Source organism: Camponotus vicinus, unplaced genomic scaffold, assembly GCF_025532165.1.
Source record: "Camponotus vicinus isolate PSW18456_S1 unplaced genomic scaffold, iyCamVici1.0 SCAF_4, whole genome shotgun sequence".
Lineage (NCBI taxonomy): Eukaryota > Metazoa > Arthropoda > Insecta > Hymenoptera > Formicidae > Camponotus > Camponotus vicinus.
The window spans coordinates 21,846,565-21,867,357 of NW_028141976.1; the positions used below are offsets into that span (position 1 = coordinate 21,846,565).

At 33.2% G+C, this 20,793-nt stretch overlaps 1 pseudogene; it reads right to left on the bottom strand.

Annotated features, from left to right (window-relative positions):
• Positions 1-15,002: 15,002 nt before the first annotated feature.
• On the bottom strand, positions 15,003-18,448 carry LOC145969766 (peritrophin-48-like; annotated as a pseudogene).
• Positions 18,449-20,793: the final 2,345 nt, after the last annotated feature.

Genomic DNA, 20,793 nt, shown 5'->3' on the forward strand with positions numbered 1-20,793 from the left:
GAAACTCATCGCGGATAATGATAAGCAAATGTTTGTTAGATGCCTAATCCGGGCGAAAACTGAAGCACAAACCAAAGCTGAAATGAAATCAATATAAATACGCAAGATGATTGGACGAAAACAATTAGCGATCTCGTCATCTTACGTATTTATTTTAAATTTCAGTTTGATTATTATGTGCAGAAAAGTCTATCGTACTTATAAATATATAGTCAAATACATCAACATTGCACTAAAGTAACTGTACAAAAAACATGTTTTTCTTTCGTATTAATGCAAAGACATATTTACTGAAAATATTGTGAAATTTTAAATTCACGAAAACTAAAAAATAAAACTTATACTTTACAAGAGATTTCACATTTTGTTAGAATGTAATTATTGATATACTAAATTAATAATTCACACAGAGAAATATATTCTAAAATATACGAAATTTACTTAACATTTATTTTATTGATCAAACTAATGATTAATGTAACAAAAAAATAAATTTATAATATTTTTGTATTTGTAATAAATTTGCCTAGTCATTTAATACAACTTAGTATGTGCACGTGTGCAAACTATGTTTAATTATCTGACTTAAATATAACGTCAAATTGGATTTGCCGATCGACGAAGACAAACTTCGGTAAGTACTTACATATTAAGTAATTCAATCTCTGCTCTCTGTCGTTCGGTTCAACATAGATTTCACGATGAAATTATTCTGGACCAATGAAATTAATGCTTTTAGCAATTACCAGCAAACCGTATGACCAACAACGTACGACGTTCTCGTTTTGCTAAAGTATATGCTAAACATTGAAATCAGTATTAATAATCTTCCTCATTCGCCAGTATGGATCGCTGTACTTCATCTCGCTGCAAGCTCCACGGACAAAGCACTCGAGCGAAATTTCATTTAACTGCGAAATTAGGCACCATGGTTGAATTACTTTTCAGACGAAAAGCACTCGCGTATGGCAGTTTATCAAAACTAGGTACGGCTCTTTGACGCACACTCAGTCGATCTAATCAGAGTTGATGAAACATTAGAATCGCTCAGAACGTGGATTTAATGACCATAGGGAAAAGCGTAGCTTTAATATAGTTTTTTCTGGTAAAACTTTGAGACGATATTATCGAGATATATTTCCTTCGCATGAAATACGCGATAATTTTCACGAGACGTATGATCTACATTTTCCTCGATACAAATTTTATATTTCGCTTTATATATTTGCGAGATTTCGACAACGTGTGTCAAAGTTAGATCGAATAATATGGATTTTTGCGAAATAAATTATGATAATCCTGAAGGAAATTACATATTTCGGATTCTCACGATGACACAAAAAACACCCTCAAGTGCGATTAGCACAGAGAAAGAGCTTATCTTGCGTTCGCCCTTTCATGGAGCAACTTTTACCGTCGGACACGACGGATTTGTAAAGCTGAATTTAATTTGAAAAGTAGATTTATGTGCTACGCTGTGCTCTTCTTACGCCGAAACTGTTCCTCGTTTCTTAATTACGTCTCCAGATCTGTTCTTGCCATTTTACGATTCGCATTTATCACGAGCCTCGTAAGATTCCAAGTGAAAATATACTGCCGAGAAACAAGAGGGCGAAGGAAGAAGAAAAAGAAGAGAGAGGGAATTTGCGCAGCCGTTCGTTAAAACGTTTAATTTTATATGGCTCTTACGAAGAGCCACTCTGTGTAGCTCTCTCTACATTATTTATTTGCTCATGAGACACACTCTGTTGTGGCGATCAAGCGTGGTAAAGGCTCAACACGCTCCCAAACAAGCTCCGATTAATGCTTAATTACAAGATAGTTTTCGGAATTCTCTTTCACTCACTTTTTTCGTTTTCTACTTAAACATTTAAGTCTCGTTGGAGCGTATCGGAAGAACCAGAAGATAAAAGAATTCAAATAGGTCTTTCTTTCAGTAGTTTAAATTTTTTAAATCGACGATAAATGTATATGAAATTTCGCTTTTTCACACAATTAGATAAAAAAATTATTATATAAAAATATCATTTTTATACGTATATATCAGAATTCAAATAATGCATATTTCTGTTCGAATATAATTTCGCAAATTGCAGATTCGCAACTGTGATATTATGTATGTTATTACAAAAAGTATTATATTGACGTTATTATTTCTAATAAATTGTCATCGAAAACAAATATCTGGCAGAGCCTATTGAAGGTTCAATTAATTAATATTAACAACGCTACAACCCGCAATGCCAGAACTCGCTTACACTAGCTGTGACCTCAAGAGAATACATTAAATACCCATTACAAGCTGTACATTAACCGGTATCTTGGCGCCGAACCTTCGGCGACGTCGCTATAATCTGAGCGAGGTTTAATTACTGCGTCGTCAGCGAGTATCGAAGAAAAAGGATTGCACTAATCGGCAATTCCATCGGAGTGAAGAAGCAAACGGTATTATCTAACACAGCGGGATAAATCTGCGGGATCTACTCACTGGATGATCCTCGAGGGAACGACTTCCCGTTGTGCTCGTTGCCTTTGGAAGGTGTCATTACTTGTTCTCACGGCAGCGAAAACAACGAATAACAACGAGACTTATTTTTCTTACGGATCATTAATGGAGGAGAACAAAGTAAATGGAAGACTAGTTTTCTTCGAAAAAGGATAAACATTCGTAAAATATCTTATTATATTACGTTTATTCGTTTCGATCATCAATCAGCTGAAAAGATTTATTTTTAAAACCTTGTGTAAAAATTATCTGACATTTTATTAATCCATTTTGCTCTGAATCGTTGTATTGCAGTCAACGTTTCGCAAGAACGACGATGCATCACGGTTCTTCTTTCTTCCCAGGTTAGTCTTTCTTTTCAGTAGTCGCGATTTATTTGTTTTGCTATTTGTTGATGGATATCTACTGCAGTCTTACATCTGCTGCACATTTTATTCTTTTTACATAATGCAATTTTTGCTCTTTACAATGACTGCATTGTACAGAATAGGAAATATTTGTGATGCGTATGTGATGCGTATAATTTAATATTGCAAACGCCAACTCGATTGCTGAATAAATAATATAAAGTTTAATTTCAAAAAATGCACAAGAGAAATAGAGAGAAGAGACAGATAGAGAGAGAGAATGATTTGATAGTATATAGAATTAAACTCCATATTACACGCATGCGTACAAACGTCGATTAATAATAAAAACCGGCTCTCAATTTGGCATGATGATTTGCTATAGGCAAATTAAAAGAATAAAAATTAAATTCAAATATTTAAATGTCAGAGTGTGCTTTCATTTTTAATTTTTTTCGAATAAATTATTATATACCGACGCAGAGTACAAATAATATAACGTTATAATAAATGTTGCATTTTAATAACAGAATTATTAAAATGCAACATTTATTATAACGTTATATTATTTGTACTCTGCGTCGGTGTGTAATAATTTATTAGAAAAAAATTAAAAATGAAAGCACACTCTGACATTTAAATATTTGAATTTAATTTTTATTCTTTTAATTTGCCTATAGCAAATCATCATGCCATAACGTTATATTTTTGTACGTGAATAAGAGTAAAATCGTTATTTATTGCATACATTTTCCTAATACAATTTATATTGTTATAATATTATATTATTATAATATTATAACAATATATTATATTATTATATATTATATATTATATATTATATTATAATATTATAATATTATATAATACAAATAACGAATACAGTTATGAATACAATTTATATCATTCTAATATAAATTTTTTTTTATATTCTCATTTTTTTTAAATCTAGCTTTTGAAAGTGAGCGGAAATATATTTTACGTCTTGAATATATATATATATATATATATATATATATATATATATATATATCTCGCTATCCTTTTCTGTAATAAATAACTATCTCCTCTGCTTTTTTGTCAGAAAAAAAATATTCTTTCAAAGATTTATTCACATTTTGAAAAGTCATAAGTATCTTCCTGTATAAGGAAAGATTGTAAGAAACTCCGTTAAAACAGAAATCTGTAGAGTCGCGCTATACACATGGCATTGGTCCTTCGAAAGTACAACGCATATCCAACTTATCTTCATTCCATCACTGTAACTCGCCTTATGCGTCCATTTATTTCGAACATGTATTCGCTTTAACCTCGAGCAGGATTTTATTCTCCAGAGCTACTTCGACTTCCCTCTTTCAAGTAACGAGGAGCTTTTTCGAGCGTCCTGTGAATTATTTGCTGCTTGATGTCTCATCCTCGCACACTTTTCCCCTCTCTCGAGTTACTTCCGGTGAGAACTCATCAGACGTTCCAGTGCAGATTAAATTCACGCAAGTATCGGGGCTGCTACGGGAGATCGAAAGCGGGTAACTTTCATTAAAGCTCCTTTCCGACGCGGCTAATCGCATTTGTGGGCGAACCCCACTCTCATTCTGATCTAAATGCTCTTGGAATCCTGGAAAACTTCGGGACATGTTTGTATCTGACATTCGCACTGTCGTCAATCTCTCTTTACAGCATTTAACCAAGAGTTGTATATCGTTCGTATTTTATATTTAGCTGATTTACAGTAAAGACTAAAACGCTTATGTATAAAAAAAAATTGAAAGTCTAAAATTATGGAAGATCTATTTTAATACAATAGTATTTTCACGCGTATAAAATAAATTTCAAATTTATTATTATGATAGAAAATTTCCTAATAACATTTTTTTCTGTTGTTGTTGGCATAACTAGTATTTTTTTTATATCGTCGATTTAATCAAGAGTGCTTAAATTTGTTTTATTACTTATTTATTCATTTGGAATACAAAGCACATCTTCTGCGAAATTATATGCGAATTATCGATACGAGTGTTTGCACTCCTCGATGCTGTTTGAATTGTGGTTGTACCGTGGAAGAAGCATTCTCCCAGCCATTTATCAGCACCAGCAGCTTGCTCTGGCAACATTTACGACCCTCTTAATCCGCGGTTCCATTAACGCGCGGCATACGCCGTGGCGAAGTGTGGTGCATTAGGTTGAAGTCAACCATAAAACTCTGTGGGGACGTTTAACATCCATTGTTTTAGGTTTTAAGTTACACGTGGCGAGCTCACCTCTCCGGTGCTTGCCGTGGCACTAATTAAAGTCGCCGTTAAGAGTCATTACGTAGTCTCGTTGCATTTTCTTTCATAATAACCTTAATAACGCGTCGATAAACTGGAAGACTATGATTAATTGATCATTTTTACAATTCGATTATGATTATAATTTTTATGAAGAAGAACGATATAGAAAACGTTCATAAAGTCGCATTGAACAACCCCTATTCAGATTCGTTATTCATTTTCATAATGATTAATATTTATACTGTGATTAATAAAAATTAATAATATGTTTAATTATATAATTTAATATATGCAAAAACTATATACTGCACAAAAACTATCTACTCAATATTAAATTATTATTGAAAATATTTTAACTTTCGCATTTAAATATTTTCAAAAATAATTTAATGTTGATTATATAATTTTTGAGCAATGTTAAATTTCAAGTATTAAATTTCAAATATAATGCAATATAATTATTTCTTACTATTCAATAAAGAAAAAAGAAAGTTCAATAACTTTTTTTTAAATATTATTTTTGTTCGCAGTAGGAATTGCGAGTTCGCCGATGTTCAGCACGAAAAGCAATCTCTTTCAATTTTTCGAAATTCAACCGGAGGAAATAACGATGAGCAAACGAAGATGAAAGAGGAGACTTCACAGGAAAGGTTTGATGTTTTGCACGAGATTTTTCTCGTCTTGCAGACACGTAATGATCTTTTCGTCAGGAACAACCGCGGGTCGTTAGGAGCGGTGCAACCTTTCGATCTCATCGGTTAGATAATTGGTTGTTATTTTACGACGTGTTCTCGGTATATTCTATCGATGCTCCATACAAATCCTTCGTCAGTGAAGAAGGAACGAAGTTCAAGCACGTGTTTGAAAAGGCTTTTCTCTACCTACTGACAAGAAAACGAACGCAATGCTTCGCTATCCCATTTTGTCCCAGGCTTTTTTAACCATTTCGTGCTGACGATGCTTTAACGATCGTTTCCTTGCAAACGTGTATTTCCGATATATCTTCGATTGGGAGCGGTCACTCTTTTCCCAATGCGTTAATGCCCGAGATGTCAGGGAGTATCATGACATTCAAGCTTTATAAGATTCAAGAGAGTTGGTTTTCGCAGCATTTTCTCAATGAATTATTGCGAAAAATAAAAGAGTATATTCCTCAAGATTTAAGGTTGCTTTATTATATTTTGTTGTATTTGTGAAGAAGAGTAATTTTTATAAACGTATTTTTATAAAGAGTAATTTTTATAGCAGTGGTTATTGAATTTTTAATTCCTAATATTATATCTTATATTTTGAAATATAATCGTACATATTTACGATAGTTATTTTCTAAATATTATATTTTTACTCCATGTTGATTCTTACAAATGACATGTTATGTTGTGATACTCGAAAATCTCTCGAACAATATATATATATATATATATATATATATATATATATATATATATATATGTATATAAAAGATGAGTAAAAAAGAGTAAAAAAATTATTCAACTAATATAATTATATATATATATATATATATATATATATATATATATATATATATATGTGTACATAAAAGATGAGTAAAAAAGAGTGAAAAAATTATTCAACTAATATATAATTATATATATAAATATATTAGTTAATTAATTTTTAATTAAATAATCTTTTTCATTCTTTTAACTCACCTTTTTTCTCATTATATTAAATATAGTAAAAGGAGCTAAATGGTGCGCGCATAGCGGATATAATATTCTGGTTATAAATAAAATTTATAAAAAATTTTTTGTATCTGCACACAGCAAGATATCTCATTTGTTTTGAATATTATTATCTTCCATAACTGTCATATTTTTTTCGTACATTTATTTTAATTACTTTATTTACTCTATTTAACTACTTTATTTACTTATATTCCAAAAAATTGATATTTTTTTCTCATATTAATCTCTATATCAATTTTATTCGAAAAGCTTTTTCAAAATGTTTATCGCGCGTAAACTTTCGGCCGTAGCGCGGATAGAAAGATTTGATTGTACGCTCAAGTCATTTCGGCGTTTACTACTTCGTCATGAAAAGTGTGCGTTCGCCCTCGCGTCAGTATCGAGAAAAACGCTATAACTTCGAGATACTGCCAGCAATTCGTACCAAGTGCGGATGGACATTGCGCTAAGACGTTCTTTTGCTCCGCATATGGCTGTGCGCATCATAAAAACTTTTCATCAGCTAAAATTTGAGCGCTCTTAAAGCTTGACAGTTCTGATTTTGACCGTCGCAAGTCTTTATTCTTTAATTTTTTGAAAAGTGTTTCGAAGGACTGAGATATATAAAAATGATTGTTTTTTTGTGGTCAACATTTTTACCTTGGTACTAATCCATAATCTACATTAATAGAAAATAAATAAATATTTATTTTTTTTCTAAATTATTAAAACATATAAAATATTTAAATATAAAATATATAAATATTATTAAAAATATGATCTTTGTATCATTAATAAATACAATCTACAATTAATAAATACTATCTTAATCTTGATTATTTTTAATTATACTAGAAGATTATATTAAAGGAAATTATGTTTAATTACATTAAGAAAGCTAAAATTAATTTTTCTTCAACTAATAACTTCATTTTTTATCGATATTAAATTTTTTAAGTGTATACGTTATAATAAAAAAAAAAAGAGAAAATAATAACTTAATAGCACAAATACCTTTCTAATAATTACAGTAATTTAAAAAGCAAAATATTTTTAAAGAGGAATATATTTGTCGCGCAAAAGTCCTCAAATATTTTCCTTGTGCTCTCGTCGCGAATAATTCTGGCTTCCCCGTCATTGCGTAACCGTGAGAAAATCGCGCGACGTTCGCTACCCGCCGTCACTCGGCTCGACGACGGAATATGGCCGGAGTCGACTCTGTAACGTCGCATCGGAATTAGAGGCATATTTCGCCCTCAGGCGCTGGACCGGCTGACGGTGTTTTAATTAAGAAGGGAAGCCCCCGGACGAGCGCCGCGCAAGGGAATATTTCTTCACGAGCCATTGCAGTCGCGCGCGCTCTTCTCCACCCTTGAAACTTGCGGGATAGGAGAAGCGCGCGAAGGGACGCACTCCCTCGACGAGATAAAATTGTCAAGCGTGAGAGGGAGAACGTGCGAGGGCGAGGGCACTTTAAGCGTCCGTGGGCGCGACGGTAGTGCGGTTCGCCATTATATTTAGCGCACGTACAAACTCTTTGTTTCCTCGAGAGTTGGGCCATTCGTTTGTTCGTAACGCGCCCTGTAACGCTCTGGTGTACGCGGCGACGCGACGGAAGCAACGCGGCGAGATACCGCAAACGAAATGGCTCTTTAATTCCGCACGTTCGGACGATACGTATACCGCGGACTCTTCTTTTTCATTCACGCTAGAACCGCATGCAAGAATATATAAGATGACCACCGCGATGTGTCACCGCCGCAGGTATTTAAATTCCATTACGAAGTCAGATATAATACAGAGTATGTCGTACTTTCGCATATCAGCTTGATATATTGCTTCAAGAGGCAATTTTTCTTCGACGAAAACATAATAGGGCGAGAGAAAGACAAGTGGACATATTTTAACATGAATTTTGTATTTTTTCAAAATTACGTGTTTCTCTTTTTTTCTTTTCTCATTTCTCTAGTTTAAGACCATATCACTTTTCCACTTTACATGTGCTACTATAGCTCACGTTAAATTGCATCAAATATATTATTATTTTTCTTTCTTTGAAATCTTTTATCAAAAAGCTTATCAATCGTATATTTGTATGTAACAAACGATTTGCAAAAGCCCATTATAATTGCAGAAAATTTCTTTCGATAGCTGTCTCTCGAATAGCATAAAAGATAGGTAATGAAAACCGCAGAGTAACGTGCCGTCCGAATCGTATGCAAATATCAAACGGCCAGAATCAGCGGCCGTATCAACAGTCGACTTATTATATTCCGAATAATAAGAAGGGAGCACAGACAACCGTCGCTAGTGCCTTTAGCAATTCAAACTATCATTTGGACTTTGTGTTTTTCTCGGTTGCGAGCAGGCTGGAAGTGGCATCGCGACGCGCCTGGAGTTTCGGTAGCGGTCTGCATAGCCTGGAGGCTTCTTTCTCTTTCTCTCGCCTCTCTCTTGTCTCTCTTTCCAGAGTTTTGACGATTCATATTTAAAATATATTCAACATAGACTCCATGAAACTGCACGGATGAATGCTGCAGAAGGAGGCATATTCGGAGATAGAGAATCGCGAGGGACGCGGAAAACATTTTCAACAGGAGTGGATTTGGGTCTCTTGACCGCCCCCGGGTATGCTGATTTTGCTGTTCTCTTCAATTTTACGCGCATACTAGAGACACCAGCATATGACATAGAGCGTTATTCATTATACATACATTCAATATTTTTACATTTTTGAGAAATACAATTCTTTTCTGAGCCTCGACGTTTTAGAAGTTTGTATCTTGACTCATATTTTTTCTTATAATTATCTTTTATCGATAATCAATGTATATTTTAATTATTTTATTTTATTCTTATTATCAGTAATTTGATTTTTATTTGAATTTTATTTGAATTTCTATCGTGTCATCCTAGATTTAATAAGTCATCATCCTAGATTTAATAAGTAAATACGACTCTGTGCTTACGACGTGTGTCCTCATTTCTCTCCCTTTAGTTTTTCTTTTTCCCGCATTGCCGTTTCTTTGATGAGTCGTGGACCGTAGACGTCGTGCCACTTGCATCGTTATACTTTCAAAAAAGCGCGTCCTTGCATGCGGCGAATCTCCAACTCCCGTATCTTAAGCCATGACCTACATCGAGTTTGTTTCATAGCGACTTTTATAGAAGCTTTATCTTCCGATACAAAACATCGTATGAGTTAATAGCGTGATATTGTTACTGATTCATTTTACTTTGTTTTAATATTTATATACATAATAGACGTATTATAATAGAAATGTATTGGAAATTATTGTATTTTCACACAACATAAGAAACTGCGTTTTAATAATTAATAATCGCAAAGAGGGTTAATAAATTATTACTTTAATATAAACTTAAAAAAAACCCTTTTCAAAAGACAATTTTCGATGCTTTTCTGTGACGGACTTTCCGGAGGTGAGAAAGAAATTTCACTATATCAGATATCCGTCTATCGAGAAAATAATAAGTGAGACCGGTACATTATCATAAAGCGCTACTTCAACCTGGCTTTCTCAAGATTGAATTAAATCATAGCTCCTTCCTCTAGGACAACCGTGAAAGACGCTACGTTTCCTTGTTCGAAGAAAGAAACCACGGGAGATTCAGTTCCAAAGCTTTCTGTTCGACACGGCGAGAAAACTTATTGAAAATTGCATCACCATAAAATGGAATTAGAATCACGATCAATGAACTTCGAGCGTTCTCTACAAATGACATTGTGTCGGTCATTATGTGAAGCGAAACTAAATGAAATCACAGTCATCTTTTTTTATCTAACATATGTATGTTAAGATTTAATATAAAACTGCAAAGTAACATTTATTGAAAATTCGAAAATCTGACACATGAAAATGACGAAATTTTTACGATATAATAGTTAAAACGTTTCAGATTGAAATTTAGCCTTAAGCTCGACAATTATCATCCATATTTCATAAATTCTTCAATAAATTATGATACACTTAATAAGAGAATTTTTTTTAGATTCTTCGTAATATTATATATACCTATAATTTTTATTATCACAAGTATTACTTAAAATTTTTAATCTTTATGTAATATATTACTTTGATTGTCTTTATTGTATATTGTTTAATTATTTAAATGCGCATGCGCGATTATTGACCTTATAAAATAAAATATTTTCTTAACACTTTCTTCGTGAAATTTTCTTTGGTATAATATTGTATATTACCTTTTTATTATTAATAAATCTCAATAAACAAATTTTTATTGAAGAGTCAACATCAAATTTCAATCTCCAAAAAATTCTCTTTGAAATTATAATTAATAGGCTCTCGTTAATCTCTTCAAAAATTTATATATGGGAACGTTGCATTCGGATAAAGTAAAAGTGGCACATAAAGAAGGAATAATTGCAGCTGCATCTGTCACGAGATCAATTGAAATGGATCCCTCATGGATCATCGACGGGCAAGTGCACGCGTTCGTCAAACTGCCACGTGCAACACGGACCTGTCAAAATGCGGGCGATTGTTCAGGATAGCAGCTGCAGCTATATCGCGCAACGAGCGATACTCACAAAAATTTATTATGAGAACAAACATCTCGCGCGGGGATGCAACAAATGTAAATTTGTGCCGTCAGCTGCAGATGCAATTCACTGAGTTGCATGCCCGGCTGTCCCGAGCAATCGCCGCATGTGTCTACGTATCGGCAGATAGGGGAGCATATCAAACGGCGAAGTTCGCCAACAACGCGCAACAGCGGTACAATTTAATATTGCATAGTGCGAGAGTTCATGCTTGATCGAGCACGTTCATCTTGAATGCTTCTTTCATGTAGAATTGGAATGTCGGCTACATACATAAAAGAAGTAGTGCTTCCATTATTCTCTTCGTAAATGTGTTTGATGTTAGAAAAGCATTGTATGTAAACCATTAAAAGAGAGAAAGAAAGCATTATATTAGCTAGAAATTCTACAAAAAAAATATGCATCTTTATGCAATATATAAACCCTTATTTTTAATTGATTGGGAAAAATTTATATCTATATTTTGAACGACAATTGTACATATATATATTGTATAAATATAAGAAAAGAATTGACAAATATATTCTTCTAGTATCGTGTCACCTTTTTTGAATCAATAATCGAAATATCGACGTGTTATTCAAGTAAATACCAGGCGATTTGTTGAATTGTTTTGAAATTCGTTGAGTTTGTCGGTATGCGCCGATAATATTATAATGTACATGATGATAAACTCGATCTCATCGAATTGTACTCTACGCGCATTTGCATTATACGGTGCTTGGTACGAAATAAAGCCATGCGAATATTCGGTCGGATGTGGAGGCTCGTGCATGTTCCTGAGCGAATTAATTTGGGAACGATCGTGAACCACACTTGCTGCAAAACGTCAGTACTCTGAGTTATTACTCATACCGTGGTTACTCATTATTAATGACAGCATCGATAACAGTCCAATTATGCGAGCTAAATAATCGAGTGACACGCCAACATGTATCGTACTAATGAAATAAATCCTTCGCGTTTCCAAATATGTAAAAAGCGAAAATAAAAGTATATTTTTAAATATCCGGATCGAATTATATATACGTCATTACACTCACGGTTAACTCGTGAATTTGTTGAATATTATGAATTGTATATTACAATATTATATTAATTATTATTTTGAACTCAATCTAAATCCATCAAAGAGAAGAGATGTCAATAATAGTACATTTTGTATTATTATTGCATACAATGATAATTCTATATAGCTAACACTTTATTTTATAATAATGTATTTTATTGTATCATATATCATATTGTATTATATTGTAATAGTTTAATTTACGATCATGGTCGTGTAAAAAGAATACATATTATAATTCATTATTCTTTGCTCAATTTATTTCCAATACTTATTAATTTCGTGTATTGAACTATTATAATATAAAAAATTATATTACAGTTTATAGTTTATTAATCGACGGATTTTTCCGATAAATTTATCATGCATTATTTATCATGCACTATTTGTCATTTATTGGTGTGAATGCAGCTAATCTGATAAATTTACACTCAGCCACAGTTGCAATTCGCTCTCTTCGTGTCGGTTATAGTACATACATATAGTACTGATGTAGAAATGCAACCATTTAAGCGGTCGAAGTTGCATGCATTATTGAATATTATGCTACCGAATCGGATAACACTTTGTATTACACTTTATACGGACGTGGCGTAACGCAATGTTACGCGATGCAGAAGTCTACAATCATCGTTGCACTCGCGCATTTTTGAGTTTATTTGAATGCAGCTATGCAGAAAAGCATTTGATCGACGCTGCATGGTATGCTAGCTCGCAAATTTTTAAGCTTTGTCTTTGTACAAATGGTTTCTGCGTTGTAAATATACAGTTTTATTTGTTCATCAAAGCGGACAATCAACTCCAGTGTTCACTGTTAGTTGAATGTAGTTATTACAGTAAAGCATCAAAAATTGAAGCGCTGAGGTTATCATCGCGATATTTCCGTTAGAATTTTCATTAAAAACTTAATCATAATTTATTTCATAAGGGTCAAACAGTTTTAATTAATTTCAACTCCAAGATGAAGTAGCTTGTTAGTCCGCACAGAGGGATTACGATCTTTCTGCATAATTAGGACAATTAGTTTGACCACGAGTTTTAAAAAATTGTTGCTATCGGTTTTTTTGTTGAGAATTTTGTTTCAGAAATTAGTCGTTAGTAATCCCGAACATAAATTTCTAATGAACTGAGACTCCGTTAATTATTATGTCCCTCATTCGACTTTGCCAACGCGAAGTGCACGCGTACATTGTATATGCTGCAAAATTAGCAACGAGAAATGCCGTAGGTGTATTTTGCGTTTTTATTACATTTTGCGGAATGGTGAAAAAACGTGTCATGCCACGTTGCGCGCTTTATTAATTAGTCATTTTCTGCTAATTCCGCTCAAAATGTATTTCCATACGGAACGACTGTTCACATGTAACTGAATATGTTTATAACTGTGAATAGTAAATCTTCTTCGATAATATAATAATATGTATGTATATATATATATATGTATATATATATATATATATATATGTATATGTATATATATATATATATATATATATATATATACAGGGTGACCCATTTTAACTTAGGCAGCCAAATAACTCGAAAAATAAGCAAGATAGAGAAAAATGTTTTAGACAAAAGTTGTATGGTTTCGAGGGGGCCATAAGATGGTATCATTGGTTTGACCTTGAAGAGTCATTTGAAGGTCACGTGAAGGTCACTTCAATTTTTTTAAATGGAATACCCTATATATTTTTGTACATTCTTGTAGCTTATTTCGAGAGCTTTCCAAAACACTATAATTAAGTACCTTTCCGTTAAGTACTTTAAGAGTTATGATGCTTGAAATAATTTCTTAATTTTACATAAACCGTAAAATATCTTGTAAAATATTCATTTTTCGATTATCTTACCTTAATACTTTTATGTACAAAATAATGAGAGGAATCAATTGGTGTAAAGAAAACACATAGTTGTTTTTAAGAAAAAATATGGAATTGTTAATTGCAAATTACATATTTTTTCTTCGAAACAACTATGTGTTTTCTTTACACCAATTGATTCCTCTCATTATTTTGTACATAAAACTATTAAGGTAAGGTAATCGAAAAATGAATATTTTACAAGATATTTTACGGTTTATGTAAAATTAAGAAATTATTTCAAGCCTCATAACTCAAAAAGTACTTAACGAAAATGTACTTAATTATAGTGTTTTGGAAAGCTCTCGAGATGAGCTACAAGAATGTACAAAAATATATAGGATGTTCTATTTAAAAAAATTGAAGTGATCTTCACGTGACCTTCAAATGACTCTTCAAGGTCAAACCAATGATACCATCTTATGGCCCCCTCGAAACCATACAACTTTTGTCTAAAACATTTTTCTCTATCTTGCTTATTTTTCGAGTTATTTGGCTGCCTAAGTTAAAATGGGTCACCCTGTATATATGTATATGCACAATGACATACTTTTGCTACAGATTAAGTGAGAATTTTTTAATCCTTATATAAATCTTATATCTGAATTGAAAGTTTAACCATTTGTATATCCATAATATGGTATCAGAAGATCGATTTGATAATAAAATTTTAGGAAACAATCTTATTGTTAGATTATATATATACACACATCAGATTTATTAAAATATCTTAGCAAAAAAAATAATACATTCCTACAATATGGTAACACATTTCTAATAAGCATTACAATTAATTCTTCGTACTATATTTTCGTTACTATACTTTTAGCTTCTCTTCTTACTCTTCAAAATTGATAGTTATTTAGTTAACCAGTCGTCCCAGGTATTTTGACATTTGGGACTCACTTTTTTCGCTTCTTCGCATACCTGATTCACGTAATCAAAATATTTGCCCCAAGCGCAAATCTGTAGTTGCTTCTTATCCTCTATGCACTTGTAATACAATCTGCAGTCACATTCGTGACGCCATAATGTGGGGACACCATCTGGACACTCGCCAGGTATTATAGGTGTAGGTGTAGGTGTAGGTGTACAGTTGCATTCATCAGCTTCTCCCTTTATACATTTCTGTTCTATCGAGCTAAAATGTTGATCTTTCTTACACTCCTGAGCGATCCAGCCTTCATTTTCGCATGCGTAATATTTTTTACAGTCACACTCGTGTTTCTTCTTTTCGCCCTGAGTACACGTTTTGTTATGTACCGGACAAGTGCCTTTTACGCATTGCGACGAATCTATATCAAAGTAGTATCCTTCCATACATTCGTGCAAGATCTTCTGACAGTTTATACATGAGTAGTATCTATTACATTGGCATTCGTGATTGATAAGGTCACCGTCTTCACATTCGGTTCCTACTGCCTTACAATTTTTCCCTGGAACGCAAGTTTTTCTATCCTTGTCAAAAAATTGTCCGAGCGGACAATCGCGCAGGGCCTTTTTTTCTTTTTGCATTCGTAAAATTTAGTACATAGGTACTCGTGCGGAAGTAGATCGTCATTGTTAACACATTCGGTTTCCTCGCCATCCCCGGAGCCACCCCCATCATTGCAGTCGCACTCCGAGTTTTCGGGCTTAACGCAACCTTGCCATTTGTTACTAAAGTATAAACCGGTCTTACAGGTTTTCAAGATCTTTTCTTGATTTTTGCATTCGTAATAGTGACTGCAATCCTTTTCGTAATATATCAATTTCGGCGGGCAAGGATCCGCCGCCGGACATTCGTTCTCTGCTTCAAAAGTAGAAGATTCATTTCCGGCGATCACATATGCGGCGGCCTGAGATGCCAGGAAGACAATGACGATTAAGTATATTTCTGTGTCGAACAAAAAATATTGGGGTCAAATTGACTGTTACAAATGAAAAAATCTATTATTTACATATAAAATTCGAATTCGTGCAAAAAAAAATCTTGAGAAGTATCTCAATCAATTTTTCATAATCTTATTCTAGAAATTCATTAAACATGCTCACCCTGTCACTTGCTTTACTCGTTCTTGAAAAGAAGAGAATATCGTATCGTATATAAATATATCCTATTAACACGTCACTGTGATTCGTTTATAACTGTCCGAATTAAGGCGTATCCGCTTTTATAAATATGCATGGCGTTATCGCAAAATACAAGGACAGATTACCATATCTGTTAAAAAAGATTAGCAGAACTGTACTTATTTTTTATGGAATCCTAAATACATTTTCTCGAATTCTCATATAAATTTGCATAGATCCACAGAAAAAGACTATCATGTGTATTTAATAAAGATATAATAAAATATTTATTTTTGAATTAATAATAATAAATGTAACACGTTTCATACACAAATAAATTATTAATTTAAAAAATTTGTATAAATATTTTATAAAAGAATTACAATTTATACAAACATTTTCATATACCATAATATTTAAAAAAATATTTTCTTTATTTCCTTTATTGATTTGTACAATAATATAATTCATTTAAATCGCAAACTTTACTATAATTTTGTGATTTATCGAAATTTTTGAACTTGCAAGACATTCATCTAACATCTAGTAGCATTCAACTAATGCTTATAAAATATGTACGATCTTGATTGAAAATGTATTCTTTTTTAGAAGAAAGGATTATCAGTCTTATTACTCCGAAAAAGATATATTGCACAATAAAGCAATCTTTTCGTAATAATCATAAATTGATAAGTTTATGAAACATGAGGAAAGGAAAATTGAAATTATATTCATATATAAATTTGATTTCAATCAAGACAAGAGAAAGAATATTATTATATATATTCATCGTAATTAAAAAATATAAATAATGCATATATTAATTTTATATTCATTTTCGTATTACAAATGAATTTTGATTTATATAGTAATCGCGATAAAATATTTTATCATTAACTCCTTTTAGATACGGTAAATCCATAATGTGAAATAATTCGCAATATTATTTATCGAAGTATTAATCGGCTCACGACCGATGACAAAAGATGATAATAATAGAAAGATTAAAGTATTAATTCGTGATTCGGTTATAATATCATATCTATGGAAAAATCACAATTATACAATTGTGTGTATCGAAGAAGTAGAGACTTTTTAAATGAAATACTCGTGCGTAAATGGTTTCTAGTTCTTTTCAGTTTATTTTATTTTTTAATTCTTATGATAAAGCAACATAAGATTTTTGCTAAATAGCATTAAATAGACGATTTTAAGATTTATTAAAATCAAAACTTTATTAGATAAATTTGTTAAAAATATTTCAACTTGTAGCAGATTATTTATTTATTACTTGTTAGATTTATTTTTTGTTAAATTTGTAATAAATTCGCTTGTTAGATTCGTAACAAATTAATTTTCATTTATAATTGTTAAAAAACTTATCATTGCAGACAAAGATAAATTCATCATATATGTATAATTACCGAAAAAATTTTCAGAGATATGTATTATATTGAAACTTTTATTTCAAAAAAAAAAAGAAAAAATGACAAATATTTCTTTAATATACAGGGTGCCTGATTATTAAGTGATCAAACGAAAAGTGGTGATAGATTGGGTCAAACTGAAAAGAAAAGTCCTCTACCATATTGCAAAATTCGCAATAATTATTAAGTTATAGGCAAAAATGTCTCAGAGTATAAGAAGCGGTAGGCAGATCGCTTCTCATGCTTTCTTATAAGTCATTGGCTGCGTTCAGCAGAAAAAGCTGCTTTGCAACTGTTGTAAAATTCGTGAGCCTGATTGGTGTATGCTCTTAATTTTGACTGAATCTAAGAGCATACACCAATCAGATTCACGAATTTTACGACAGTTGCAAAGCAGCTTTTCCTGCTGAACGCAGCCATTGTCTCTATCACACTCGTCGTCTTCGCAATATTGTTCTCTCTTTCTTACGTGCTATCGTTCTCTCTCACGCGCTAATTGTAAATCTCGCGATATTATCGTTCTCTCTCACGCGCTAATTGTAAGTCTCGCGATATTATCGTTGTCTCTCTCTCTCGCACGTGTTGTTCGCGATATTATCGTTCTCTCTCGCTCATATGCTCGTCACTCACTTACCTTTGCGTCATCCTTCTCCCACCTATGCGCCATCTTACAATGCGTCGTCCTTGTCCCACGTTGACGCCATCCTTGTCGTACGTTGATGCCATCCTTGTCGCACTGTCCTCTTCGCACACTTAGCGCTATCCTTTTCCCACACGTAGCGCTATCCTTCTCACACCTTCGCACCGTCTTCTTTCCGCGGATCCCTTCTCCTCGCGGACCCCCTCGTCCATCGATCGCGCCGCGGATCCCCCTTCCCCGCGCGGACCCCTCGTCCATCGGTCATGCCGCGGATCCCCCTTCCCCGCGCGGACCCCCTCGTCTATCGGTCGCGCCGCGGATCCCCCTTCCCCGCGCGTGACGTCACTCCCCCCGCACCGCGGTTCCCCTCGCGCCTCACCCTCCCTGAGAGGACCTGGGTTAGAACTCTCCTAGTCTTACTACTTTTATATATATATATATATATATATATATATATATATATAAAGAATTTGTATGATAAATAATAAAAATAAATAATATTTCAGTGATTTTATATTCAATACAATAATTATGTACAATAAATATGATCGTACGAACTCTGTGTGAGTAGAAAGATAATAAAAGAGATGAAAAAATTCACGTATAGATTAAACAGCACCGATTGATCCGAATTGAAAGAGAGAGAAAAGAGAAATAGAGAGAGAGAAAGACAGAAAGAGAGAGAGAGAGAAAATGGTGGAACTGCTAAGCGTGAAAAAAGAAAGATACGTTGCCCTACATTTCGTGGACACTCAGCGATATCGAGTTGAGATATCGGGTTAATCGGAGCGGTGGAAATTTAATTAGGTAAGGATTCCGGCGTTTCATCGTATTACGCGGAATTTCAAGAGTGGGACTGCTCGAAGGGTCAAGCGGTTCGAGTGTCTCCATCGTAATGGAGAGGCTCTCTTCCATTAGGCAAACCGGACGTTGATTCAAGTTGTTCTTTTTCCACGTGAGGCACGGGGTCGCCAAACGCGGCGAGAGAAATGATTATCTGATCGGTGATGTGTACATGTGAGTGGACCGGAAGATAAGGGACAACAGGATTTTCCAGCAAATAGCTCCATTTCATTACGATTTGTATCCCCATTAAAGTTTGTCCAATTCTTCTGCAAGAAGTTCGACCCATAATTCCGTCGTTATCGTGTCTGCTTTATCGGTTAAACCAAAAATCGAGTTTTTCTCATTACTAAGGATAGGCACTTTATGCTTTTGAACACCTGGATTATGCCAAGAAAAAGTGCCTGATTATGCCCTCATTATGCGCGAGAATCTAGCGATTATGCGCCAATTATGCGTGTTAAATCCGCTATTTATGCGCAATTATGTAATCTCAGACTTTTTTGTTTTTGTATTAAAAATATTGCAATTTTTGCTTAAAGTTATTTATTTGTTTAAAGGGATTACATTGCAAAAAGGATTACATTATTTTCTTAGTTTTTTTTATTAATAAACACAAAGAATTAATTTTTTATGCAAACAAGTCTCTAACTTTATTATCTGGTCCATATATGGCAGCGCCATAGAAAAAATAGAGGAAAAGAAAAAAAAGCCTTTTTTCCCCAAATCCGAGTGTTTTAAGTGTAAAAACGGACTTTTTGCGGCCATTATGCCATAATTATGCGAGAATTGTATTATGCTGCGCGAATTTATTATGAATTTATTTGAATTTATTATGAAGAATTTATTATGCGTTATTATGCGATTGAAATCTATCAATATTAAGTGTGTACTATGCATAACTATCAAAATTAGAGCTTAAGAACAATTTTTGACACATTATGCTATTATGCTCAAAGCATAAAGTGCCTATCCCTACTCATCACTGAATTCTAAGTGACGATCGATATCAGGGGACAAATATTGTTAACGTGATTGTATGGCATAATACGATCCAACTGAAGTAAATATGTTGAATGTATTACAATGAAACTTATTGCAAACACTTTAATTTAAAAATTCTATAGTATATACTAGCATTTATACTGATATATATCTTGTCGCGCTGCACCATAGTTGCTATATTGTATCCTCGCGCAGCTTTTTTAGCTTATCTGTAACGCATGACACTGACGGATGACCATGGATATATATGATCTCTCCGTTCGTAAAGAATTAATGTTCTTTCTTATTCTCTGCGCTTTTCAAATTATATACATATATACTTATCACTTCTGTATCTCCTAATATCTGTTATTTATAATGCATTGTCTGTAAACTAGTCTTGCAGGAATATTGGTGGTATCGAATCTATCGTAATCGGTGATAGATTCGATAGACGCAACATAGTTGCAAAATAGTTCATTCACAATCGGCGGTATCGATTTCTTCAGTGAACCGAAACGAA